The 27,228-nt window shown below is 38.8% G+C and overlaps 1 protein-coding gene across 7 annotated transcripts in view; it reads right to left on the reverse strand.

Moving 5' to 3' along the window:
• The window catches only part of Bmpr1b (bone morphogenetic protein receptor type 1B), a 341,025-nt gene that overhangs the window by 300,593 nt on the left and 13,204 nt on the right, over nt 1–27,228 (reverse strand). For 2 of the 7 annotated variants that reach the window (XM_031375673.1, XM_031375667.1), the window contains exon 2: nt 25,880–25,921. The exons of 3 other annotated variants lie outside the window; for them this stretch is intronic. The gene's annotated coding sequence lies outside the window, so the exon portion shown is untranslated. Of the gene's footprint in view, nt 1–7,447; nt 7,712–25,879; nt 25,922–27,228 lie in introns of those variants that run through there. 2 more of the 7 variants (XM_031375669.1, XM_031375670.1) reach the window with 1 other exon arrangement.

Genomic DNA, 27,228 nt, shown 5'->3' on the forward strand with positions numbered 1-27,228 from the left:
TTTTTGTTTTTTGGAGGGGAAACTGGGAATGGAGAAATTCGCATATAAATAAAGAAAAAAAAAGAAAACATGTTCTATAATCTATGTGAAGTAGAATTAGATTTTTCCTTTTGCCTAGTGATTGAGCATGACATATTCTTAGACATCCTTGTTCTGCCACAGGCTTTATTATGACTATTACACTCATTGGTTCTGAAAGGTAGTAACTTGAGAATTCTTATTATTTATTACACTACCCTTTATACGTCTGAGCTACCTTTTACTCCATTTATTTCATAGGTTTTCCTTATGACCAGGAAATTTTCTACACAATCTAGCAGTCCATTGTAACACATCACATACACAAATATGTGGGTATATATACATTCTAAAGAAATATTGAAGATAACTAGGAACAGCTTTAAATAATCATTCCAAATTAAGGGCCTAAGGCAAAGACGCCATGGGTAAACTGTTCGCTGGGCAGGCATGAATAAATGAACTTTGATGCCTTGCACCCAAACATAAGCTAGGTGGATCTATAATCCCAGAGATCAGGGAGGTGGGGATCAAGAATCTCTGGGAACAACTGGCAAGCCAGACTGCCAAATCAGTAATTTCTGGCCTCATCAAGAGAACCTGCATATATATAAGATAAAGAACAAAGACATCCAACATCAACTACTGGCCTCTACACCCATACGCACAGATGTGTATACACACACACACACACAAATGTGAATATACATATACACATACACGAATACCACACATATGTACACAAAAGTAAAGTGACAAAGAAAAAAAACATACCAAATTAATCCACTAATCAATCGATTCCTCATTGTGTGCCTGACACTAAAGCGACCACTCAACAAACAAGATGTATATATACCCCACATTCCAGGCCCACCACAGAGGAACTCGCTGTCAGCACTACGAGAATCCACTGACTATTATAAAGGTTTGTCTCAGTCTCAGTCTAAAGCTAACTCGCATGCTTTCCTGGCTAACTGGACAACTGGACAAAGAAAGGACAATGACCGAGTTAGATTTAAGGAAAAGGTCAGTTTCTTCAATCAAGCTAAACTGAACCACACTCACAAGTCATTTCACACCATGCACTGTTCTTTGTTGACTTGCAATAGATTCCAAAATATAGGACATTAGTAGTAGACATCTAGACAATCAGACTATCAGACAAGCTAAGCCATATGGAGAATATTCCTCTGTTGCATTTTTTTTGTTGTTTTTGTTTTGTTTTGTTTTGTTTTTTTGGTTTTTTGGTTTTTTGTTTTTTGTTTGTTTGTTTTGGTTTGGTTTTCGTTTTGGTTTTGGTTTTGTTTTGTTTTGTTTGAGATAGGGTTTCTCTGTGTAGCCCTGGCTGTCCTGGAACTCACTCATCGACCAGGCTGGCCTTGAATTCTGAAATCCACCTGCCTCTGCCTCCCAAGTTCTGGGATTAAAGGCGTGTGCCACCACTGCCCAGCCTGTTGCAATATTGTTACTGGCTCCTGATTTCTAGATCTATATTCACCTATTCACTTCCTTCAATCTGTATTTGACTATTAGTGGTTATATATGTGTGAAGATATAGATATTTGAAAACACAAAAGCCTAGGAGAGAGGAGAAGAGTAATCCATCCCTGGGTTAAAAGCCAGGGTTTTCCACACTCCTCATCTCTATGTGCACTGCTTTCCTCCAACCCCTAGCAGAACTCTGACTGTCACATCTACAATCCATGTCAACTGTGGCAAGCATCGCTGTATGAACTTAGGTTCATAACTTAAGTGTGTGTACTACAAAATATTTCCCTCACTGTGTCTTGTGCTTAGAAGGTCACAAGGTGCATCGGCACTCCATGATACCTTCTGAGGATAAAGAAATGACTTTCACAATTGGCCATTCTTTGAACCAGATTTTTCTCAATTGTGCGTTTTTTTTTTTTAAGTGTGGCTGAGGTGAATTTTTTACCAAATCATTTGAAATGAATTTATGGCCAAATAGTTTATCTAACTTCCTTATAAACAAAAGTTAAATATCTACTGAATATGAACAGAAACTCATTTTTGTAGCTTTAGCCATGCTACTCATTCATGGGAGGGATGTGGCTAGGCTAGTTAAAACCTAAAACTACAAAGAAACCAGAGATTTGAAAGATTATTTAGTGTGTGTCTATATGTATGTGTGTGTGGTGGAGGGGGTTGGGGGGTTCCTGGTCAAGATTTAACACTTTGTATTCCACTGCAGGACTTTTCAACCCTCTATCAATATTATTGTAACTCTGTAAAGGCAGATAAGCCACACTTAGAAAAAACGCAATTGAGAAAAATCTGGTTCAAAGGAATGGCCAATTGCGAAAGTCATTTCTTTATCCTCAGAAGGTATCATGGAGTGTTGATGCACCTTGTGACCTTCTAAGCACATGACCTTTTCCCAAACCTGGCCCAAGCTTCCATCTTGAAGCAATTAATATTTATCAGAGAAGAAACATTAAGCAAGAAAAAAAAAAGTTCAACATCTGACATTCAGAAAATGAGATTCTACATCAAGACAAGAACTTTGCAAACCAAATTATTATCTTTAGATTACATAAAGACCTTATGTCCTTTCTTCCATTCTGAACTAAAATTTGGAATCTTATTTTGAAAGAAAAAAAAATAGCCTCTGTTCCAAAGAGGAGCTGAGGGCATGAGGCTGAGAGGCAGGGCAAATGAGGGTGTGGGGTTGAGAAGTGGGGCAAAGAAGATGGAGTGGGCCTGGAAGGAATTATGAGGAAATGTGTATTGGGGGTATGAATGGGGTTGGAATTCATTATATGCATGAATGAAATACTAAAAAATAATAAAATTATATCTTTTAAATAATAGAAGGAATTCTCTTCCTGTCCAATAATGTAAAAAAAAGCAAGAAAGGAGGCACGAGGATGAGTGGATGCACCCCCACCCTCCAAAGACCCCACTCTATACACAAACCCCTGCCGCCGACAGCCTCTGAGGCTCCTTGAGTCAGCCCAAGAGAGTCATGTCAAAGTGATGGAGACACTGAGGTCTGGCTCTTCTAACTGCTACTGTACTCCACAGAACTAACTAAACTCAGTTACCAATGAGCTCCCAACACTTCATTGAGGAACATCACTGACATTCACTTAAATGGCTCTACATTAAGGTCTACAGGGTGGCTCACAGCCAACTGTCCAAAAGTCTAAGAGTCCAGCAGAAGTTCAAGACCAACCCAAGTCAGTTACTGGGTTCTCAGTGAGAGAACTGAAAAGAGACAGCTGAGTTCATCGGTGGCCAACAGAAGCACAGAAGCTCAAAACAGCTAGAAGCTCAGACAGCAACTAGAGGAAAGAGACTGTCCAAGTGACAAAGACACAGGACAGAGAGAAAAGGTAAATAGATCTTCAAGCTGCCTCCTTCATCAGCCCCCTGTGCCTCTCTCTATCTTGGGGCAGTGCTAGGCCTAGGTGAGGTACTTAAGAAATTAATAGTGTTTCCAAGACAACAGACTCAACCAACTTTTAATCCAAGCTGTCTTACTGGTGGATTACTTTTTCCTGTGCTGAGCAATGAGTAATGAAATCTTATAAGACAGCCAAGGATGCTGTGCATGGTGCTGCACACCTGTAATCACACAGGAGGCTAAGGCAAGAGGCAAAGCCGGCCAGAATTACATTCCAGATCATGTTTCGAAAAACAATCCAACAAAACATTGATTTAGAAACCTCAGATCAATTATATATAAAATCCACTATACATTTCTCCATGTATCCAACTTATTACGTAAGCGAATTTTGTGACTCCCACAAAACATTCTCCTCTAGCCCTACCCAAATGTCCATTAATCCCCCAATGTGGAATCAGTTCTCAGTCTTTCTCGGCTCCTCTGGTGGAAATTATTTAAGCAAACCCTAGCTGCACTCACAGTTCATTCAGCACAAGGCCAGCCCTACTCTCCATCAGTCACCTCTGTCATCACTGACCTCTGTGGACAAAGATAACTTTAGGCTAACATGAGCCATTAGGGATAACAACAGCCACTGGAGTTTTTAAGAGTTACAACAGTTTTACTCCCTCCTGAGATGGAGCTAACCTGTCCAAGACCATCAGCAGCAGGTTAACTCCCACTGCTTCCTGTGGTCACAGTCTGGGCCAGGACACTCACAACACAAATGCTTGGGGTTAAGCAAGAAGCAATGACCTAAGAAAGCAGCAACCCAGATATCCAGTACATTTAACACTGGCAGCCACTCTCATGGCAGGCAAATTCTGTGCCTGGGAGGAAAGTACTCCTCCAAAACAACAAGAATTTTATAGTAATGTACCAATTTGCTTTGGTATAAATACAAGGCAAATTGGAAATAAACATTAAATGAAGCCATAGAATCATATAATCAGAATAAAATATTATTTCAACTTAGTGCAAAGTCTCACAATAAAACAAAAATTCTCAATCACCTTAAACTATTGCCATTCAACTCAGAGCTCCTCCCATGATAATTACCTTTATTTATTCACAAAATACACACACACACACACACACACACACACACACACACACATGGTTGAATTTTCCAGGTTATTTTTATTTTTCTCTCATTTATATAAAAATACAAACTTCTTAAAAATCAATAACTTAAATTTTATCTTCCACATCTCCATCATTTAGAAGAACAATTTCAGAAACATAGTTCAAATCCAAGGGCTTATTAAAGCTAGCAGTTCCTGAACAAATTCAATTTTCAACGTCTCAGGAAAGAGAGTAGCATTACCTATAAAAAGGGATAATCTAATTCATGAAGCAATCACAAAAAGAAAGGACAAACAAGCCTTGCAGATAACTCAACTGATACCTCGCCTGACCACCTTAGTCCTTGGCATCTACATACCACAAAGAAAGAAGTAACCACACCCAAAAGCTATCCTCTGACCTCCATACATGCTCTGTAATATGTACATGAGTCCATGCACACACACACACACACACATACACCACATGAGTAACTTACACACTTGTACTCACATGCAAATAAATGTTAGAACGTTAAAGAAAGGATATTTTCGCATCCCAAACACCATACCTAGCAGCAGCTAATGCTAAGCACACACTTGAAGCTGCAGCTCAAACCCTGCAGACTCCTCCCAGCACCTCTGAAAAGGCACCTGTCTCTCCCTCTCCTCTCCTCAGCTTCCATCAGATGCCTTTTGGAGAAGAACAGCCATTGGCTGTATCCTTTTTAATCACTGCCCACTAACTATGTTTTCATATGAACACTTTTCATAAACTTCAGGTTCTTTAAGGACCCAGATCATTACCAGAAAACAAGAGTAAGATTACAACCAATTCTAAGCTTTGCAATCCCCAAATCACCCAGTTAAAGCTAACACTTGAGAGATTTTCTTCTTACAGAGAAGCATGCTCAAGGCCAGAGGTGGTGAAGGACTGGCACGAAGTCACAGCAGTAATAAGTGGAGAGCCGAGCCAAATGGTGCTGGCGTCCAATTCCTCTCCTCTACTACTGCCCACTTACTCTACAAGAGTAGCTGGCTCAGATTAAGTGCTTAATAGACTCTGTCTTATTCACTAAACAGCCATTTGCTAACCAAGGAAAATAATAAAACAAGGGAAAGACCTTAAAATAGATTCGATTCCCACCACAAGTAAATATCTAAATAATCCTTAAAGTAAACTTCTGTGATTGGATTATTTACCAGTTCTCAAACAGCACAAATTGTCTACCATAGATGCCTCAAAACAAACTCTAAATTAAAACAAAACTTCAGGTCTAAATCAAAAAGTTCTTTCCAAAAAAACTGAGCTCTGCTTATAAATCTGTGAATCTACCAAAAGAGTAGTCCCTGGCTTAGCCTAGCCAGGGAGGACTGTAAATAGCCTGGAACTTCTAGTAGACACAGCAACGAAAGGACAGCTCCCCCAAAACACAGCATTAAACCCAGGGACACAATCTCAGTTCCATCCTGCAGCTTTGCCTAAATCAGTGTGATCAGATTCCGTTTTAGACTGTACTACTGAACTGAATGAAATGCATATGAAACAAGAGAGGGGACTAAGAAAGTAGAAGCTTAAGATCAGTTTAACTTGCATGAAAATCAGTTTTGTTTTCCTTTTGAAAACTAATGTTCGTGTTGTCTGTTGTTGAGAACTCTAAAAGCATTTCTTGATTTTTCTTCTCCAGAGACTGAGCCTGCGAAGCACCTTGAGCAAAGTGACTGGATAAATGATTCAAGTCAGTAGCCCTCCTTAATATGAGACTCTGAGGCCTGAGTTGGCTTTCTGATCAAACACAATCACAATCCAGTCATCTCTGCAAAAGACCTGGTCTTTTAGCCAGTCTTCAGTAGTGTGAGTGATAGGCAGGTATTCTGCACTAGAAACCTGCGTCCTCCACATATACTGAGTGCCAGCCACAGTATTTCTTTGACTTCAGACTTGGAGATATAAAAACTAGGTTGGGAGACGGACACTAAACATGCCAGTGTTTAAGTGCCATCACTTAAGTGCCACAGGACTCACATGAGCCAAGTTTCTCAGTGATACACAGCTCTTCTCTGTGTCGGGCTCTGCATGGTGCTTTCTGGGGAGCAACATGGATGTGGGTTCTCAAGACTAAGATTCATTATTCTACTTACATACAAAGTATGACTGGATTTCCCTTGGTCTCTTCAGTCACATGAACTTGAGCAGTCCTCTCCCCGAGTCAACACCTTGGGTTATCAACTCCTTGACTAAACACTCCCCCACAGCCTTGTCTGACTGACATATGTCACCAGAAAAGTTAAGCACTTAGGCCAGAGGCATCTGCACCTGTCAGAAGTCTGTCAGTGAGGAAAGATGTGGGTCGGACATTGCTTCATGTCTTCAGAGCGAATGTACAAGGCAACAGAAACAGGCTGGAGGTGGTAGGGTTGAATGTTGGCGGTGATGATAATGTTGCTTTGAGTATAACTACTAACTATATCCCTGGATATCCATAACCAAAGACAGATAGCACAGCTTCCTTTTGTTTTCATGAATTAATATTCTTTAAGAGCTTTAGAACCCACTCAGTTTGAAGTGGTAGCAATTCCTTATTAAAACTACACCCTTTAGGTAGAACTGCTTTCTACTGAGAAATAATTAAACCAGTAACAACAGGGATATTGATATCAAGTGTCTTGGAATTATAAATAAAAATGGAATCAAAGCATACATTATTTCTTTTTTTTTTTTTTTCGAGACAGGGTTTCTCTGTGTAGCCCTGGCTGTTTTGGAACTCACTCTGTAGATCAACCAGGCTGGCTTAGAACTCAGAAATCCATCTGCCTCTGTTTCCCAAGTGCTGGGATTAAAGGCATGTGCCACCACCGCCTGGCCAAAGCATACATTCTTGTGAATGCTTACTTGGGGTTAGAAAGATGGCTTAGATCAAGAGTTTGCTACACAAGCATCAGCTTCAATACTTACATAACCAGTATCCACACATCTGGACTCAGCAGCATGCATGCCTCTGTAACTGCAGGGCTAAGAGTTGGGAACAGAAAAAGGCAGATCCTGGAAGCTTGCTTACTTGCCAGCTGCATAGCTGAAATGCAAAGTTCCAGAATCATTGAGAAATCCAGTCTTAGAAATAATAAGGTTAGGAATGACAGAGGAAGAAATCTGACATCAGCTCCTGGTCTACCACCTACACAAACCCACACATTCATCACAGCACATCACATTACACACACACACATACAACACGCACACACAAGCACACACACACACAAAAATATTTGGATTTAATACAACCTCGATCACTCACTAAATATAATCCTTGTTAAATTACAAGTGCGTTTCATGAATCCATCTCTATGAAAGACAAAAATCAGATGAGGTCTATAAAGTAACAGTTAAAATGCTACATATAATAAGCACAATGCCTGGCACATCTTTAACACTTAATGTAACTATTTCAATGAAGACACCATGTAATTTTATAAGGAACTATTTCTCAGCATGGTTATTCCAAATCCAGGTAAGTGGAATGGCAAACAATCTGCATCCAATCTCACAAGTGCCCTTTGACAGCGGCAGTGGATGGTTTTGGCGTCTAATGCTATTTGCCAGTCTATTAAATCCATGTGAATGTTGGCCAAGCATGCCTTTTAATAAGCATCATTCAGAGTATTTGTGACAAATATAAATGTGTGAGCTAAACACAATCATACTCACTCAGAAGGTCTTCAAAAAGAACATAGAAATGTAACTTAAAGACTCCTACAGGCACAGGCAAATTTTTGTCCATGCCATCCTTAGAGACATTGCTATTGGGCCTCATAGTCCAAGGCCTAGAGGATGAATCCACTGTATTCTTAATTGTCAAGCAGAAATCTAGTCATGGCTATTAGAAATCTATCCAAATATCTTTTGAATGTTTAATTAACTTGTTTCCTTTGTATAACACATCTGCTATCACATCTCTAAAGCTTGCAGGACATGCAAATCAGGAATACATACACTCATACACACACATATATGTTTATGTGTGCAATGAGTGTATATGTCGAGGACAGAGGTCAATGCTGAGTGTCTTCTATTGCTCTATGCCTTATATTTCAAAAGAGGTTCATAAATAAGTCCATTTAATTTTCATTTACTTGACTGTGCACCACTGTGTACTTTGGGTAAAACATATTTAAAAATAATAAAGTAGCACTTATTTTTGCATGTTGAAGAAATCAAGGCATTCATAAAAAATATTTTACAACTTCCCAAAACAAAGAACTTTGGTTTACATATCTAAATAGCTCATATACATACATATGTATGTATATGTTGCATCTATTTGTAGAAAGTTAAAGGATGCTGGCAGCACATGAAATAGTGGCCATCTTAGACTTTACAGACATAAAAATCCCAGATTTACCCCAATCGAAATGACCATGGTAATGCATAAATTGGGGTAATGAAAAGAAAAATCTCTTCATCCTAGGCAAACTGTAGGAAGACATACCACAAACTTGAGCTAACAATCTGAAGGCAGAGTACTTACAGAGGAAAGAAGAACGCTATAGCCTGTCCATACTTTCCTTTGTAAACTCCTCTGTAAAAAGTCCCAGGTCTGGAGACACAGAAAGTATCAGAGACCACACTGAGAATACATAGCCTACATAAGTCATCCTCCTAGTTGATCTTCTACATTCAGGAATTTAACGCCCTATGCAGTACTCAACCTAAATGAATACTCAACAGAAGTGTCTTCAGAAGACTAGGATCTGATCATATTAACCCAATTGTTTTACAACCGTAGCAACTCAAACCTGTTCACCATTGCACATAGCAAATGTTTGGCACCTTCCCTTTAACCACAGAGAAAGTATTCATCACATACACACACACACACACACACAAAACCATGATGACATGATTTTTTTCTTCTTCTAACAGGGGTATACTACCAGTTGGTCCATGTTGGAACCCTATTCAGTTTGACCATAGAAATAATGAGAAGCACAGTGAACAGAGCATGAGTAGAATAAGCAAGTCTTACAAAGCACAAAATCCAGGTAGTCGCTGCATAGAATCCAAAAGAGAGGTCTTTTTTTTTTCTCAGACTAAGATAAAAGAGGAGAAATTTGAAGGCCCATGATGTCAAATCCATCCAAGGAAATGATCAAGTCTTAGAGGCTACTCTACTCCACCAGAATCTGTCTTTGATATAAGTGGCCTGCCAAAATTATAAATCTTTTTTTTTTAGTCTTACGACCATTAATTTTATTTTATTGTTAACTTCTCTGTAGATACAGAAATGAAGTCTCTCTGAAAATAGAGACACCCCTCACTCCTGGCTTTCACAGGATGCCTTACGTTGTCTGTCTAGCAATGCCCTGGGAGAGCCATCCTTTTCACTTTAGAGGACAAGATGCTGCCAAACACAGAAATCCTTAACTAACCTCTGCTGTGTTAATCATGTGGGTGCAGCGGTCACATGCTTTCTCTTTCACACAAATGTCACACTAAGTCTACAGCCATCAAAGCTCCAATCACTGTGATGTCGATATAGACCAGCTACTATTGCCAGCAACCTTACAAGCGGTATCCTTATTGTTTTTTAAAGAGAGAAAGCAATCCACACACAGAACACCCCATCTGAAGTATCCGTTTGCTAGGTCTATTGCTAGTTAAGCTAGTTTTGCTTTGGTTTGCTAGAAATCAGTCTGAAGCAAATCAGCACCAAAGGTCCTCTGTAGGAAGGAGGCAGTGTAACTACCAGTGAGCAAGAGTGAGGGGGGAAGGAGAGAATGGAAGGGTGGGAGACAAAAAGACTGACTCCGCCCTGCATAGGACCTACAAGGCCCGGAAATACCTCAACAGAGGCTAAATGGACCAATTATCTCCCTGCCCCTCCTCATCTCCCTACTACACTGGCCTTGTGGTCTTGTGAGGATACACTGCATGACCTCTGTAAGCAGTTGTTGGGGAAAGTTAAGGCGCTGAAAAGTACCGTGGAACAAAACATTCCCATGGATTTGTTGTGGCTTCTGCACCAGAGATCACATGAGGGCTGCTCCAAAATAAGCATGAGGAGATTAAGCTGACTTACTGCACTAAAAATGAAGCTACCCTGAAAATGCACAGGGCTTAACTACCCACAATGCCCCGGACCACTCTAAAAACTGAAGGTCTGCAACCAAGGTCTGAGCGTAACACCAAATATAGGGGAAAGGAGAAGTGGGCCCGGTGTAAATTTTATGCCTTTTAAGGAAAATTCTTTTTTAAAAAATTACAAATATGAAAAGCTAATTTAGAGAAAGAGACAGTCTGGAAACAATAGTAATGGATCCAATCAATAGTTTCAAATTAATCCCAAAGGCTCAGATAACTTTACAAAGTTCTCTCAGACTTTCCAAGGATGTAATCCTAATCTTATAGAAATGTATACAGAACACTGAAAAATATGTTACATTTCTAGCTATTCCATTAGGTTAGCATGTCTTGATCCCTGATGAAATAAGAAAAATTGAAAGCTGATCTCATAATATCTGCTTCCACAAAGGGAACGGCATGTGATTGATTATCCCTGTTTGGGCCAGAAAGGAGTGTGCACCACTGATTGATCTGCCTATGCTCAGAGATAACTGACCTCAATAAAATTACTTTGTCCAGATTCTGGCATAAGTCCTATTACAGTCTCTAGACAAACAGCTCAATAGTACTGTCCTTAAGTCCTTCCCATTACCCCATCCCAACCCTGACTATAAGAATCTTCTTAGTCTTTCTTGTTCTTGTTATTCTTGTTCTTGTTGTTGCTGCTACTGCTACTGCTGCTGCTGCTGCTGCTGCTGCTGCTGCTGTTGTTGTTATTGTTGTTGTTGTTGTTGTTGTTGTTGTTCTTCTTCTTCTTCTTCTTCTTCTTCTTCTTCTTCTTCTTCTTCTTCTTCTTCTTCTTCTTCTTCTTCTTGTGTTTCTTGTTCTTCTTCCTCCTCCTCATCTTCCAACTCTTCCTCCTCCTCCTCCTCCTCCTCCTTCAATAGATTTTGCTGCCTTTGCTCTACTTACTCCTGTGTGGCCACATCTCTGAACATTGGTAACATAAGATATTGCAGTTGACTTTTAATGTCTATTTAGTGTCCATCACCTGAGCCCTTGAGTCATGAGAAAGGCCCCATTACTCTTAAAGATCTGTATCAATAAGGGTATAAAGCAAATCAATAAATGTTCATTAATGAAAATACATCAACATTGACAGGAAAGGGAGACCCCCATGGCTTTTGGTATATAGACCATGCATGGTTCCCCTATCCTAAGCTTAACCGGAGAGAAACTTGGTTCTCAATTAATGTGGCCAAGAAAATTGGACTCCTTCTTTGATCAGTACTCCCAGTCAAGGAATAAACCCTCTTACCAGGAGAGGGGGGTCTGTGGCACTTCTCAATCTATGATTCTTAGTGGCATTGGCTAAATCCTTGGCAAGCATGGCTAGGACAACATTACCTTCTCCTTCCACTGAGCCCCATGCCCAGGGCCAAGGTTTTCCACTAGCAGAACATCCACAGAACACCAGTACCCAGAGGGTCCTAAGTACAGCTCACTCATGTAGCTATGGCACATAAAGAGAGGTAGCTTGTAACAATCACTTCTATAACATCTTGCTCAAAGAAAAATGGTCACACTCCAAGGGAAGGTCACTATACCAAACCAATGGCTCTAGATCAAAACTTCTGCTATGTGGTAGGAATGGGGAGAGATATATCATGAGAATAGAGTGTGTCATAAGCAAAGGGACCTATGTGAGCTGGAGTTATTATAGACTTAGATTTTTTTAACTTCTTTTTAATGATGGAATTTAAATGTTTTAACTTCCCTCCTGGCCCATCATCCACCAGAGGTAGTGGGAAAGAAAGGTTATTAGGATATGAGGGAGATGGACCTGTTCAGAAATTGTGTTTTAGAGCAAATCTAATCTACACTGTCAGGGTATCAGCAGCTCAGTTTACACAAATCAGCAAGAGCAGCTCAATCTAGAAGATGCCACAAGGCTCTGTTCTATGTTGTTTAGAAATAGTTCTTTGGGGCAATTTCAATCTCTAATTGTCACAATACCAGTATTGAAGTGAATACACTTCAACAGTGTCAGGAAAGCAGGCACGGATCAGCAGCAGTGGCAGGACCCAGCAGAAACAGCCAGGCCTCTGCTGAATTGGCACGAGCCAGATGGAATGACCAGGACCAGCAGGGACAGCAGGGACAGCAGGGACAGCAGGGACAGCAGGAGAAGTTCTCTGCTATGCCTCCTTCAACGAAGAGAAGATCAGTAAAGACAAAGATGTGCAAGGCCAACAAAGCGTTGGAAAGCTAGTTATGCAAGCCGTCACTACTGAGTATTACGTGTACCCCCTCCAAACATTACCTGTCCTCCCCTGGGTCTTGTCTCAGCAAAATACCATGTGAGTCTGTCTTAACAAAGTTTCTCCTGAGTCTGTATCAACTGACATAACCAGAAACTTCTATTTCACTTTTCCAATTGGCCTGAGTCTACGGAAGCGGCAAGAAGCAGGGAGAACATCACCAGGTTTTTTGCTATTTTTTTTCTATAAAGCCATGACAAACAACGACCAGTAAAAAAAAAAAAAAAAAGACAGAGCATGCCATCAAGCATCGTGCACCATCTGTTGGGTTATATTTATATTCCTTCTTAACATGGTATGTTCTTTTATGTGTTTGCTTTAGTAAAACATCTTTTCATCTGTGTCTCCTTCAGAGAAACATTCTTTCACATGTCTACTTTAACAAAACATCCTTTCACCAATTGTTCCCCAAGAAAACATTATCTAACAGGCTTTCCAAAGAAACCAAAAGTTTCTACTTCATGGTACAGAGTATAGAGAAAGTCCAAAGAGCAACCTGGAAACAGGGGAAATGTTGATAGAAATGGGTAGCACCAGGGAGCCATCAACTACACTACAGGCCAGATAGGTTACCAAAGACAACTAGCAAAAGAGATGTCAACAGCTCTCCTCTGGATAGATCAAACCTCCAACACTGGCCCCTGAAACTAGTTCAGTGAAGCAATGCGTGCTCCAGAGCATAGTCAGTCAGCAACTAGTAGAGCCTGCTAGCTATTGTGGTACCAGAGAGCCAAAGCTAGACAAACCATCTCAGTGTAAGCACAGAAATGGCAGACTTTAGGAAAACAAGATGGTCCCTCCAAGGAACTAAAGAAACAAGCAACAAAAATGTTTATCAGAAAGTACGAAGCATCTGATTCCAGAATTGCTGTTTTACCTAAAATGCCTATTTCCCAACAATTACAGGAAAGGCTGAGAAAAAAGTAAGGCAAAAAAAGCAGGTACCAAGAACCACCTGACAGGGCCAAGATTTCAAATGTAACAGACCACAAAGTAACAGCTATAAATATGGCCAAAGAACTAAGGGTTCATGCTCAAAGAAATAAAGATTACTGTGGAAACATATTTCATCAGACAGAAAAGATCAACAAAGGCAGAGCCATTGTTTTTAAGTTAGAAATTCTGGCTACAAAGGGTAAAATAACCAGCACAGAAATGAAACAGAAGGGATTAACTATGCTTGTGAGTTGACAGAAGGATGAACAAACTGGGTCAATACAGATTACATAATCAAAAATATAAGCTGGAATAAATGAAGAAAATCAGAGCTTTGGAGAAACGCAAGGTGCCACTGAGCACACTTACCAAATGGGACCACCAAAGCCCAGAGAGTAAAGAGCAAGCACAGCATCAGCAGGAAAGAAGGACTGATACTTGTCCAATTTGATGAAATACTAATTTAAAAACAGTAATCCAGGACGCTCAGCAAACTCCAAGCAAAATAAACACACAGAGATACACACCCAGACACATCATACTAAAAATACTGAAACACAAGAAAGAGAGTGTTCTGAAAGAGGAAAAACAAGAATGACTTGTCACATACAAGGAAACATCATTAAGAGTTAACTTCTCATTTGGAAGCCATTCAGACTAGAAGGCACTGAGTTTACAGTAGTCACGGGGCTAAAAGAAAGAACAACTTTCAATCATCCATCTTATGTCTATTAAAGCAGTGTTTCAAAACTACACGTGAAAAATAGGTTTTAATATTTATTACCATGTGTTAAGCAATGGATTGTCGGTATGCTGTGTGACAATTAAATTTAGTTATCAGTTTGACTGGACAGAGTCGTGGACAAAATCAGTAGGCACACTTGTACATGTGTCTCTAATGGTGTTTCAGGATAAATAGCGGATGAGTCAGTGAACTGATGAGAGAAAGGCATCGTGAACATGGCTGTTGCTATCCACTAGGCTAGAGACCCAAATGAAAGAAACAGCAATGTCATAGCCCTCATGAGTTACTGTAGTTTTAGCTGTTGCCACCACCCATGAATTTCTTTTAATTTGCAATTGTACACAGCTCCCCAGGAGGCATGCAGACCTTCATCTTTGAGCTCATACCACCACTGATATAAAAGGCCTGCAGCTTTTTTAGATTGGGTTTCCTCAGCTCCTTAACCTATAGTCTCCATTGTGAAGCCATTCAGCCTCTGATCCTGTGAGCCATAGATACTTTCTACTAGTTCCCTCTAGAGATAGAACTCTATTCATTATATTAGTATACATCAATGTGAAGCATAAAAATAAGAAAGTGAATGTTACAGAAAATGAAAATGTGCCTGTGGTTTATGTCTTCTATCCCAGCTCTTGGGAAGCCAATGCAGGAGGATTGCCAAGAAATTGAACGTGCTGTAGAGTGAGCTCCGGGTTATCTGGAGCTGAAGTGTGAGAACTTATTTCAAGAAGTAAGAGAGGCAAGGAGAGAAGAAGAAAGAGAGAGACAGTCAGAGAGAGAGAGAGAGAGAGAGAGAGGGAGAGAGAGAGAGAGAGAGAGAGCCTTCCCTTCCCTATTACAGAAGAAAACATTTGCAATTAGTGAATTAGTATATCTGATATGGGCTTGTATTTAGAATATATGAAATACAGAATTCCCAAGTAAAATTAATAGCCTTTTAATAGGCAAAAGAATCTGAACAGGTATTCTTCCAATTCAGATGTAAAAATGACCAATAGCACACAAAAAGATATCTGCATAAGTATTCATCATTAAGATATAAATTGATTATCAGAAGAAATCATTGTACATGTATCTACTAGCATGGCTGCCAACAAAACCACAATTATCCCATTCTATCTACAAGTAATTGGTTCCAGGATATCCCCTGTACTCTGAAAGGAGCCAATGCTCAAATGACTTTACAAAATGGCTAAGTGTTTATAGTTCTGTATACCTGCAATGACTACAGAAGATAGGTGTATAGTTGCTAATTCTTTATAGCTAGGGACTTAGAAGAGCAGGGTAGGTGCATACCTAAGACAGGCAATGTTCAAAACACGCTAGATCCTTTGCTGGTTGACTCTGATATGGAAAATGCAAGCACAATGGGCCACTTGTCCTCAGAAGATCTTCAAGGTATGGAATGACTGGAAACCTTGTACATTGTTGTAGAAATGTAAACCACTGTAAGCAATTTAGCAAATACTGCAATTGTTTCTCAAAATATTAAACAGAGATTTGTCCCATAACTCAGAAGGGACACTTCTAGGTATGCTCCCAAGAAACAAGAAAATACACATGCTCACAATCCTTTGGGCATAAACATTATTAACATCATCATAAGTATAAACAACCCAAATGTCCATCTACTAATGAACGAATAAACATGTGGTAGATCTGTGCAATGGAATTAGAAAACTGAAAACTGACTTGACAATGAGAAGTACTAAGTAATAGCTTCTGCTAGAGTATAACTGGAGTGTGAAAACATTAAGTGAAAAGAGGCCATTACAAAAGATAACACGTTGCATGATTCCATGTAAACAGACCACCTGAGCCAGACAAATCAAGAACTTAGGTTGGTGGCTAGTGGTTGTAGACAATAAACGTTATTTTTACATTTTCATTACTAAAAACACTAATCTTATTCTTTAACATAGATGTAAAAATCCTAAATGAGATAAACAAACTAAATCTTAGCAGTATATAGCTAAATACACATCATAATTAAAAGAAACTATCCCAGGACTATTACATCAGCTTAACATCAGTTTAACATCAGTTTAACACAGTTTCCTCTTTCTCCACAACCTCTCCAGCATCTGCTGTCATCTGAGTTTTTGATCTTAGCCATTCTGACTGATGTGAGGTGGAATCTCAGGGTTGTTTTGATTTGTATTTCCCTGATGACTAAAGATGTTGAACATTTCTTTAGGTGCTTCTCAGCCATTTGGTATACCTCAGTTGAGAATTCTTTGTTTAGCTCTGTACCCCATTTTTCTAATAAGGTTATTTGGTTCTCTGGAGTCTAACTTCTTGAGTTCTTTGTATATATTGGATATTAGCCCTTTCTCAGATATAGGATTGGTAAAGATCTTTTGGCAATCTGTTGGTTGTCATTTTGTCCTACTGACAGTGTCCTTTGCCTTACAGAAGCTTTACAATTTCATGGGGTCCCATTTGTCAATTCATAATCTTAGAGCATAAGCTATTGGTGTTCTATTCAGGAAATTTTCCCCTGTGCCCATGTACTGGAGGCTCTTCCCCACTTTCTTTTCTATTAGTTTCAATGTATCTGGTTTTATGTGGAGTTCCTTCATCCACTTGGACTTGAGCTTTGTACAAAGAGATAGGAATGGATTAATTTGCAATCTTCTACATGCTAAGATTGTTGTGCCAGCACCATCTGTTGAAAATGCTGTCCTTTTTCCACTGGATGGTTTTAACTCCTTTGTCAAAGATCAAGTAACCATAGGTGTGTGGATTCATTTCTGGGTCTTCAATTCTATTCCATTGATCCACCTGTCTGTCACTGTACCAATACCATGCAGATTTTAATCACAATTGCCTGTAGTACAGCTTATGGTCCAGTATGGCGATTCCACCAGAGGTTCTTTTATTGTTGAGAATAGTTTTCAATATCCTAGGCTTTTTGTTATTCCAGATGAATTTGCAAATTGCTCTTTCTAAGTCTGTGAAGAATTGAGTTGGAATTTTGATGGAGATTGCATTGAATCTGTAGATTGCTTTTGGCAATATGACCTTTTTTACTATATTAATCCTGCCAATCCATGAGCATGGGAGATCTTCCCATCTTCTGAGATCTTCTTTGACTTCTTTCTTCAGAGACTTGAAATTCTTATTATACAGATCTTTTACTTGCTAAATACCTTAGTCACACCAAGGTATTTTATATTATTTGTGACTACTATGAAGGGTGTTGTTTCCCTAACTTCTTTCTCAGTCTGTTTATCCTTTGTGTAGAGAAAGACCATTGATTTGCTTGAGTTAATTTTATACCCAGCTACTTTGCTAAAGTTGTTTATCAGGTTTAAGAGTTCTCTGGTGGAATTTTTGGAGTCACTTAAGTATACTATCATATCACCTGCAAAGGAGTTAGAGAAAGGACCCAAGGAGCTGAAGGGGTTTGCAGCCCCTTAGGAGGAACAACAATATGAACTAACTAGTACCCTCAGAGCTCCCAGGGACTAAACCACCAACCAAAGAGTACACATGGTGGGACTCATGGCCCTAGCTGCATATGTAGCAAAGGATGGCCTAGTCGTTTATCAATGGGAGGAGAGGCCCTTGGTCTTGTGAAGGTTCTATGCCCCAGTGTAGGGGTATACCAGGGCCAAGAAGCCAGAGAGGGTGGGTTGGTGGGCAGGGGGAGAGGGGAGGGAATAGGGTTGTTTTTCATAGGGGAAACTGGGAAAAGGGATAACATTTGAAATGTAAATAAAGAAAATATCTAATAAAAAATAAATTTTAAAAAATGTTCACATCATTTCCAAAAAAAAGTCTTGGAAAGCTCAAGAATTTAAGGTCCATACCTACACATAACAAAAAGCAATATACAGCAAACCAGTAGCCAACATCAAATTCAACGGAGAGAAACTTGAAGCAATCCCACTAAAATCAGGGACAAGACAAGGCTGCCCACTCTCTCCCTCTTTACTCAATGTGATACTCAAAGTTCTAGCCAGAGCAATTAGACAGCAAAAGGGGGTCAAAGGGCTATAAATTGGAAAGGAAGAATTCAAGATATCACTGTTTGTGGATGATATGATAGTATACATAAGCTGTCCCAAAAATTCTACTAGAGAACCCCTACAGCTGATAAACTTCAGCAAAGTGGCTGAATATAAAATTAACTATAACAAATCAGTAGCTTTCCTCTACTCAAAGGATAAGCAGGCTGAAAAAAAATTAGGCAAACAACACCCTTCACAAAAGTCACAAATTATATAAAACATCTAACCAACCAGGCAAATGATCTATATGACAAGAACTTCAAGTCCCTGAAGAAAGAAATTGAAGAAGACTTCAGAAAATTGAAAGATCTCTGATACTCATGGATCACCACGGTTAACATAGTTAAAATGGCCATCTTAACAAAAGCACTCTACAGACTCAATAGAATCCCCATCAAAATCCCAACTCAATTCTTCACAGGGATAGAAAGAGCAATTCACAACTTCATGTGGAATAACAAATACCCCAGGAGAAACAATTCTCAACGACAAAAGCACTTCTGGGGGAATCACCATTCCTGACCTTATGCTATGCTCATCCCTGCCCTCAAGCTGTACAGAGCAATAATTATAAAAACCACATGGTGCTGGTACAGAGATAGACAGGTCAATCAATGGAATAGAATTAAAGACCGAGAAATAAACCCCACGGGCCTATGGACACTTAATCTTTAAGAAAGAAGACAAAACCATACAGTGGGGGGGGAAAGGCATCTTCAGCAAATGGTACTAGTCTAACAACAATGGGTGAGGCTCAAAGATCAACGATTGACAAATGGGTCCTCATGAACCTGAAAAGCTTCTGTAAGGCAAAAAGGATACTGCCAATAGGAAAAATTGGCAACCTACAGATTGAGAAAAGATCTTTCCCAATCCTACAACCAATAGAGGGCTAATATCTAAAACATATAAATTAAATGCCAATAACCCAATAAATCAATTTTTAAATTGGGGGTGGGAGGAGGCATAGAGCTAAAGCAAGAATACTCTTAATTGGTAGTTTAGTCCCAAGTGTGATTGCCTGAAACCCACTTAGAAGGGGAACAAAATAATCAGGGAGGCAGGAGGAGTGAGGGGCCTGGGTGGGAGAGGTGAGAGGGAGGAGAAGGGGGGCAGGATCATGTATGGGGGAGAGGCAGGAGAGAAGCCAAGAGGGTCAGGAGAATGAGTAGAAATATGCAGCAGTGTGGGCTCAGGGATGCAGGGAACCACTGGAAAGTCCCAGATTCCAGAGATGTGAGAGACTCCCAGAACCCAATGGTGATTACCTTAGCTGAAGTGCCCAAGAGTGGGGAGATGGAACCTGAAGAGACAACCTTCATTAGACAGATATGACCTGCCATTGAGGGATGGGGACATCCATCCATCTCAAATTTTTTGACCTAGAATTTTTTCTGTCTAAAGGAAATGCAGGGACAAAAATTGGAGCAGAGTCTGAAGGGAAGGCCATCTAGAGACCATCCTAACATCCCATCTGCATCCCATAAACCCCGACACTATTGCTGATGCCAAGATGTGCTTGCAGACAGCAGCCTGGCATGGCTGTTCTCTGAGAGGCTGTACCAGCACCCGACTGAGTCAGATGCAGATACTCACAGCCAACCATTGGACTGATCCTGGAGAGTCCTATGGAAGAATTAGGGGAAGGACTGAAGGAGCTGAAGGGGATTGCAACCCTTTGGAAGAATAACAGTATCAACCAGCTGGACGCCTGTACTGGCTAGTTTTGTGTGTCAACTTGACACAGGCTGGAGTTATCACAGAAGGGAGCTTCAGTTGGGGAAGTGCCTCCATGAAATCCAGCTGTGGGGCATTTTCTCAATTAGTGATCAAGGGAGTAGGGCCCCTTGTGGGTGGTGCCATCCCTGGGCTGGAGGTCTTGGGCTCTATAAGAGAGCAGGCTGAGCAAGTCAAGAGAAGTAAGCCAGCAAGGAAGATCTCTCTCCATGGCCTCTGCATCAGCTCCTGCTTCCTGACCTGCCTGAGTTCCAGTCCTGACTTCCATTGGTGATCAAAAGCCATGTGGAAGTAAGCTGAATAAACCCTTTCCTCCCCAACTTGCTTTCATGGTCATGATGTTTGTGCAGGAATAGAAACCCTGACTAAGACAAAGCCTCAGAGCTCCCAGGGACTAAACCACCAACCAAAGAGTACACATGGGCTGCTCTGTGGCTCCCACTATAAATATAGTGGAGGACTGCCTTGTCTGGCCTCAGTAGAAGGGGATGCACTTGGTACTGTAGAAGCTTGATGCTCTAGAAAAGTGGAAGGCTAGAGGGGTAAGGTGGGTGTAGGTAGATGGATAGAGGGGAAGGGGAAGGGAATAGAGTAATTGGGAAGGGGGATAACATTTGAAATATAAATAAATAAAGTAATTCATAAAAAAGAAAGAAAATGAAAAATGTGAGCACAACTATTCTTTCTATCCTAAATTATCCTATGGGTCCTAGCCCCCACACTAGATTAATGAAAGGATAACATTGTGATTCATAAGTAACATAAATGCTTTCATAAAAAAAGTCTCTCTGAAGCAAAAAATCCATAGTCAAAATCCTGCCAATAGCAGGATACAGGATCAGCACATAAGAAACAAATTAATTTTTATTCAAAAAATTAGAAAACTACTTGAAGTTTTATTTTTCAAAAGAACAAAAAGATAAAATATCTTTTAAAGCACAATTACAACACAGTATGTGCCAAGTTTCACTGAAGAATATTTCTTAAAAAGTGAAATTTCATTGGAATACCAAAAATAACTAACAAAATATGCCATATCTCTTAGAAAGAAAAAGAGGACTATAAACATAAAGATGACAACTGCCCCAAAAGGCACATTTAAGTTCACTGAAATTTCAACAACAAAAACTTGAAAAGCTTCTTATGGAACTTACTGGAAAGAAGAAAGGATCAGTAGCCTAGACTTCAAAAAAAAAAATAATAAAACAAAAACAAAACAAAATAGAACACAGAAATGAAGGGCTATACCCAAGTAAGTAGCAGGCCTCAGAAGAACAGTTATCCACAGGAATAGAAAGTAAACCAGTGAGAGTCTCATGGAGAAAGAGGAAAAAACATTATAGGAGAGCGGTAGTGAGTGAGCAATCACTCGGGAATAGACGTGTTCAAAAGTTTCATCTGGAGATTTGGTTATATAGAGCATGAAAGCTCACACACCCCACAACCAAATACAACTGCAAATGAATTAAGGATACAGGAGAATTTCAATATGACCATAATGTGGACCATGATGACTTAAAGAAGGTACAGAAACACAAACTTTAAGAAAATGAGTCTCTTCCCTGTCTTTTTAATATTACTTCCATTGACTAATAATCAGATGCTGAAGAGCTAAGAGACAGCAATCTAATAAAGAACTGGTGTAGCCTGCATTTTACATGTGTGTGCTTTTCAACCACTTACATAAGCATGCTTTAAAATAAATGTAAATGCTGGCATTTTGTGATCTAGACAGCATAAATAATTCTGAGTGAAATATGATAGGCAGTTTTCTTTTCGGAATGAAAAATAAATAGAAAATTACCTACAAACTATGTTCCTTGAAGTGCCGTTTGGGATCACTAACCCAAAGTAAGACAATGTGACTGTGTTTGTTAAGTGAGCAAAATAATGAAAACACTTGTCTAGACTTCGTCATCACTCCCAAAATAAAAGGCAAGACAGAGCAAGCAGGAGGGTAGACAGCACGGGGGCCACCAACATGAAGACAGCCATAATAATGTCGGTGCCTTACCAAAACTACCAAGCTTTGGTTTGAACATAAAACAAAACAGGAGTCTCGGTTTATTATTCTTCAATAAAATACTTCCAAAGACTAACCTGCTTTTATTTCATATGCTTTTATAAATTACTAAAATTGATTTTTAAAATAATCCATACCTCAAAGTCACTTACAAAAGGGAAACAAGCATGAGAAAAGGCAAATGAAGACTTCCAAAAGAAAGGGGCTATTAATTTCTAGCTGTAGTAATAATATTTGAAACAGATGTCTATCTACTTTCAAACTGAATCATGGTTGACACAGTTGAATAAAAATTTAATTAAGGCCCTGCAACAATGTAAACTTGATCATGTCCTGCAACTAAACACTTGTTTAATATTAATGTCTCTTCAGGCTCGTGATGCTAAAGTTAAGCAGACTTTCCATAGTTCATCTAAGAGAAAATGTCATTCACACTAAAAATATACAATTGGTCTTATTGTTTAGAAGAAATCATTTGTAATTAAAATGGAAGGATCCCAAATTGAATAATAAGGGAAGAATACAAGTTTGTCTCTACAATGTTTTTATATCTTAATTAAACACTTACATTTTTAATATGAATATTTGTAACCTAAAAAGGTCTGCAGCTGGAAACACTTTATAAGAAAATACTTTCTCATTAAAACTGATCAACTGGCTTTGTAAATTCCCCTCATTCTATTTTAGAAAGGCACCGACATATAATAACCAGTAAGGCAGGTTGTCAGTGCCATATCAAGAGCTGGAATAGAATGAGAGCACACACTAGAGACCATTACTAGATGCTAGGTAAGAGCTGTGCAGCATCTCACTCCCATAGCGTCTTCCATCGACAGATATTCTTGCTTTTAATTTTTATTTTGATATTTATTTTATTAGAAATAGATTACCTCAACATTTTGAAATAAATTAACATTAAAAGAGTGATTTTTTTCCTTTAAGGAATTGTGCACGCATCTTTTTCATGTAATACATTTTGATCACATCTCTTTTCTCCCCAAACTCTTTCTAGAACCTCTCCACTTCCCTAACCACCCAACTCCATTCTCTGTCCTTCCCTCCAACAACCCCACAACAACAAACTAAGAAGAAAGTCAAAACAGACAAAAGACAAAAAAAAAAATCATAAAAGGCACACACAGTGTGTTTTGTATAGACCAACAACTCCTGAGCATGGGGCTTGTCCTGGAATGTGGTCAATAGACCCAGGGATGCTCCACTGGAGAAAACTTTGTTCCCTCTCCCACTAGGAATCAATTGCAAATAGCTTCTTGGTTAGGGGTGGGACTATGTCTACTTGCCTTTCTCTATGCTGAGATGTTCTAAACTGATGTTCTTCCTACCACCTCACAAAGACAGACACAGAGTTGAAGAGAGCAACTATGAACCCTAACATCCACTTCTAGAAATACATTATCAAGTCCATAAATTATAAATTAAAACTTGATACAAATCAAGGTAATAAAAACAAAAGACAGGAAACTCCAACGGAAAAGGAGATACTAAGCTGAGTGCAGTGTGACACAGTGACACAGTGTCTTCCAAAAGTGGGTTATGATAAAGCAAATGTGGTATGTATACAGAGAGAGAGAGAGAGAGAGAGAGAGAGAGAGAGATATGGAGAGGGAGAGAGAGAAAGAGGGAGAAAGAGGAAGAGAGAGGGAGAGAGAGAGAGGGAGAGAGAGAGAGAGAGAGAGAGAGAGAGAGAGAGAGAGAGAGAGAGAGAGAGAGAGAGCAGAGTTTCAGCCATAAAGAAGAATGAAATTATGTCATTTGTAGGAAAATAGATGGGACAAAAGGTAATCACTTTAAGTGAAATAACCCAGACCCACAGATACATGTCACATTTTCTCACATATGGGGAACCTAGAAAGCATGACAATATAAAAGAGAAGAGTTAACAGAAATATGACTGTGGAGAGGAAGTAATGGGGCAGGACAGAGAAAGGGAGTGAAGGTGAACAGTAATGGCATACTCGGATGAGAATGTCTCTGTGTAATGCATCACTGTACAAGGAGTTCCATGCTAGTGAGAATCAGGCAAGAAGAGTAAGTAGCACTGTGAAAACTCATGGATAAAACTACACATATGGAGCACATGTACAGGATTATTCTGTTCCTTTGCAATGCAACTTCCAAGAAACACGTATATAAAGAAGGAATTGACTTATTTTGTTTTATATTCTTTCTCATTCTGAGTCAAGAGTTTTAGTATCATAAACCTTGACGCATTTGCCACTGGGAGGGGGGTTGGGGTGGGATTCCTACCATTTCTTCAGAACTCTTAAGTTCCCTCTTATCTGATTAAGACAAAAAAAAAAAAAATCATGCAAAAACAAGTCCATAGGATTTAGTAGAACTTCCTCTTTTGTATTAACTGCAAATGCTCCAGGATGAACTGGGAGGGACTTTAGCAATTTGTCTCCTCAATTACATTTCAGTTGGATTGATAAGTATAATTTTCCTGTTAGCACGTGTTGGCATACTATAAAAACATAGAGGCATTCTGGGATTAAAAATTTGGTATGGCTAATGCAGAAAATACCATTGAAATACAACCCACATAAAAACAATAGACTTGACTGCTAAATAAAATTATAGTCTCTTAAAAGGAAGTTACTGATCAACTTGAAGATAAGAAAATATATTAACTTTCCTGTACATTTTAAGGAGGTCTATTCATCAATCTCAATACAATACAAATAGTTAGGATTTTAGGAAAAGAATACAATGGGTGCTAACTTTTAAAAGTTAAACAGTTAAAAGTTAAACAGTTTAGCCATACAACACTCAAATCCAGTTAAATCTCCATAGCTCTATTAAAAAGAATTTTAAAAGAGAAAACTTAGTATTGAAAGCCATTTTTTAAAAAAAGTTAATCAAGAAAGCTATGGGGAAATTACCTCTTAGTGATTAAAGTGATTGCAATCAAAGAAATTAATTTATTATATGTCCTTTCTATAAAATTAGCCATTATAATCCCATGTATTATAATCAAACACAAAGATAAATCTGAACCTAAACAAAATCTTTTTGAGCAACTGCTTTAAAGTTCTTATAAAAAATAATTCCAAGAAAGAATTATAAATTAATTGTGGCAAAATTATTGCCCTTTGACCAAAATCATTTGCTACTATCAAGTTAAATGTTCATAAGCACTTGTCTGGAAGCAACAGCATGCTAACTTTCTCATATATATGTATAAAATCTTAGAGCTGATAAAATAACTTAGACAAAATTCACTCACTTTGGTCTCTGAGATTCTAAAACCCTACATAAAGACAAACACAATCTAAAGCAGTTAATAGTGGCTTGCTCTAGGAACTTGTCAATCTGCAATTATCAAGCAAGGTGACAGGACCAGAGCATTTAAGATCCAGTAAGGTGGCCAATGCCATTTAAATCCATCAACCTAGGAGCTGATTCCCACTTTGCCTGCCTTCCCATCAAGTCCCTGTTCAATGTGCTGCTCAACTGAAAGATGGAACAGAGGTAAAAAATAAAATAAAGTAAGAACAACAAATACTGAAATGTATGATGTTACCCTACCTGTTACTGTAATGAGAAAGTGCAAACACATCATTATTTGACCTGAAAAATGAGAACACAAAGAAGACCTGAATTATATGAGATTACAAAAGTTAAAGTAAAAAATAATCAACTAGTCCTTCCTTATTTTACGGTTTCATAATAAAATTATGAAGGGTCACTCAATGCTTTAGATGGCAGGTAAAATTAAAATAAATAAAAGGAAATGCCTTTGACAAGCATTACAAGCCTCCAGAACATACAAGGTCGCAGAGCAGAGGTTACATCATTAAATCCAGTAACGTGATTTTCACATAAGCTGGATCATTAGCAAAGCAAATATCGGATTATTTATGCCCAACATAAACAGATTTTCCATAATGGAAAAATTATATTTTAGAATCTAAGGAGTCAGTAAGGAAGCTTCCTATCTGTTGGAAATTACAGCGTAACTCTGTATGGTCTTACAAGATCTACACTTCTTTAGAAAATCAAATGGTAATTATTTAATGACTAAAATGTTCTGATTTGACAGAGTACTTTTAGTATTTTAAATATTAAGCATTAAGAAGAAAAATTAGCATTTTTATTTTAATGTTGAAATTCATTTTAAACTTGCTTTCCATATAACAAGAATAAATATTTAATCTGATTATTTGGGATCTAAAGATGTCTTTATTTGGACTTCACTGCCACAGTCAATATGCCATATCCTAATGTATTTTACAAAAAAAAAAAAAATGCTTACATGGAATAGGGGGTTTCTTTCTGTAAAAGTCTTGTAAAGCAAAGGGTAAGGGCAGACAACAATATTTTAGGCAGCAGTGTGCAAGCAACCTAACATGCAGTCTTATTCCATTCCATGCCCTGAGACATGCTGGGAACAGGTCACAAATGACCACCCCACATCATCTGCAAATGATACAGAGAAAATGTATTTACAAGGTCCAGGATGAAAAGCTCTTTTTATGGGTCTTTTTTATGTGATTAATGCAGCCTTCCTATTTCTTCTCAAAATTCAATGTTCTTTTGCAAGGCAAGCAACTGGTTATATGTAGAATGCCTCCTTCAAATTTAAGTTCCAAATGGCATTTCGTATAAACTGGTCAATTTAAAATGATCCTCCCTTTCTGCAATGTTCTATTACAAGTTATATGAACTGCCTGAGTTTCCAACTTTACCAAAATTTTACTGTACTGAATCCATGATGGCTGACTACCTCTCTCCACAAAAAAACGCACCACTCACACAACACATGGGTTCCACAAAAAAGTGAGTTGTAAGTAGTGATAACTTCACTCTAGGAAAGAAAGAAAGAAAAAAAGAAAGAGAGAGAGAGAGAAAGAGAGAGGGGGGAGAGAGGGAGAGGA

The sequence above is a fragment of the Mastomys coucha genome, unplaced genomic scaffold (genome assembly GCF_008632895.1).
Source record: "Mastomys coucha isolate ucsf_1 unplaced genomic scaffold, UCSF_Mcou_1 pScaffold16, whole genome shotgun sequence".
Classification (NCBI taxonomy): Eukaryota; Metazoa; Chordata; class Mammalia; order Rodentia; family Muridae; genus Mastomys; species Mastomys coucha.